At 41.8% G+C, this 2500-nt stretch overlaps 1 protein-coding gene across 2 annotated transcripts in view; it reads right to left on the reverse strand.

The window, feature by feature from the left end:
• Window positions 1-2500, reverse strand: part of LOC138867701 (uncharacterized) — a 50737-nt gene that overhangs the window by 1420 nt on the left and 46817 nt on the right. The window lies entirely within an intron of this gene.

A 2500-nucleotide genomic window follows, 5' to 3' on the forward strand; every position in this document is an offset into this window, starting at 1 on the left:
CTGTGGACACAGAGACACTTTTCAATAATAACGCAGTTTCTTCACATGTACATTTAAAGCGTTTTTTTCCATTCTTTTTGCTAAACACTAAAAATCTATCAATATATAAATTGTTGACCCAAATATGGTTTCAAACGATAAGTCAAATAACCTTCCCCACTCCAGTAAGTTTTCCTCTCTCCGTCTCTCCCCCCCTCCCCCCCCTCTCTCTCTCTGTCTCTGTCTGTCTGTCTGTCTGTCTGTCTGTCTGTCTGTCTGTCTGTCTGTCTGTCTGTCTGTCTCTCTCTCTCTCTCTTTCTCTCTCTCTCTCTCTCTCCCTCCCTCCTTCTCTCTCTCTCTCTCTCTCTCTCTCTCTTTCATTTTATTCCCAGCCCCCGCCCCCTTCCACTCGCCCAAAAGACATTCAATACAAGACACAAAAGCACCCCACAAATCACAAAAAAACTAGAGAGGAAGAGAAAAGAGAAAGAAAGAAACAAAACAAAACAAAAACCCGCTGAACCTCAATCCCTCCCACAAACAGTGAAAATAAAGCGGAGAAAATAAGGTATGCATGACTTCCGGTTATCTGACATTGATTCCATCTTGAGGAAGCCCGGAGGCCTACGCCCCCTGGCCCCCGGGACCGCCCACCCAGCCCCGCCCCCCTCGCTTCTTAGTACACTCTACAGCAGACGCTACAGATTTTTTTTTTCAAAGTTGAGATAGTTTATTACTTCATCTTTCTCGGGGACTGACGATAAAATATAATGGGCATAATCACTGTGAATATAATAGATAGCGGTAATATTACTTAGAGGAGGAGTAGTAGCAGCAGTAGCAGCAAAAGTAGTAGTTGTTGTAATAAAATTCGTAATAGCAGTAACAGTAATAATAATAGTAAAGGTTGTAAAAAATGTATTAGTAGTAACGGTAACGATAACGATAATAATATCAGTATTGATAATAATAATAATAATAATAATAATAATAATAATAATAATAATAATAATAATAATAATAATAATAATAATAATAATAACAATAATAATAATAACAATGGCAATAATAATAACAATGACAATAATAATAATAATAATAATAATAATAATAATAATAATAATAATAATAACAATGATGAGGATGGCGAAGATGAAGATGACGATGACGGCGACCATAATGATAATAATAATACCAAAAGTAAATAATAATAGCATAAATCATAAATAATCATAAAAAATGACAACAGCATAAACCAACAAAACCATAAACACTAATCGTATAAACCACAACAGCAATAACAACAGTAGTACCAGTATCATCCACCACAACAAAAAACTCAACCACAACAACAACGCCAACAACAACAACGACATAAGACCCGCGTCACAACCCAAGTTAACCCTAAGACATATAACATAAAGACATAAATAAAATCGGAGCAGAAACCCAAACATTCCTGACCTTTTTTGATAGCACGACCTCTGTAACTTAATCGCTGGACCATAACAAGACTAACAAACAAATGACCCCTAACCTTTTGCCTTACAAAAGGGGAGATGGAAGAGAGGAGGGAGAAGGAGGGCGAGAAGGAGGGGGAGAGGGGGAGAAGGAAGGGGAGAGGGGAGGGAGAAGGAGGGTGAGAAGGAGGGGGAAAGGGGGAAAGGGGGAGAGGGGGAGAGGAGGGAGAATAAGGGGGAGAAGAAGGGGGAGAGGGGGAGAGGGAGAGGGAGGGCGAGAAGGAGGGGAAGAGGGGAGGGAGAGGGGGAGAAGGAGGGGGAGAGAGGAGGGAGAGGGGGAGAAGGAGGGGGGAAGGGAGAGGGGAGAGAGAGGATGATGAGGGGGGCTGAAAATGGTGAAGCGAAGGGAGACAGATATAAAACACTGAGAGAAAATAAAATGTGAAAAAGAATAACAAAAATATAAAATTAACAATAACAATATCAACAATAATAATAAGAACAACAACAACAACAACAACAACAATAATAATAATAATAACAATAACAATAATAATAATAATAACAATAACAATAATAATAATAACAATATACACCACCACCAAGAATAATGACACTACTGATGATGATGATGATGACGAGAATAATGTATAATAATGACAATGATGATTATTAATGATGATAATGCCGATCCCGACGACCTTAATGACGAAAAAAGAAGATAATCCAAAGAAAACTGGAACACCCGCCGCCCCGCCCGCCCCTGCCCGCGCCCGCCCGCCCCGGTGCCGTGATGCAGCACAATAGCACGGGCGGGCCGGGCTAATGACTGCCCTCACGCACCGGCCTCGCCTGCCACATGCCGGTAAATCCCCCCATATTTCCCGTTCCCAAAGTACGGGATCAGCGGCGCCGTCCTCCCGGTCCCCGATCCCGCGTCGCCGGGACTGGCGATCGCCGCGCGCCGAGGCACCGGCGGTTCGGCGTCGCCCAGACATCAGACACACAAACAAATAAATAGAGATAAAAGCAGACATAAATAATCAGAGAAACAAATTTAC

The sequence above is a fragment of the Penaeus vannamei genome, chromosome 31, assembly GCF_042767895.1.
Source record: "Penaeus vannamei isolate JL-2024 chromosome 31, ASM4276789v1, whole genome shotgun sequence".
NCBI lineage: Eukaryota > Metazoa > Arthropoda > Malacostraca > Decapoda > Penaeidae > Penaeus > Penaeus vannamei.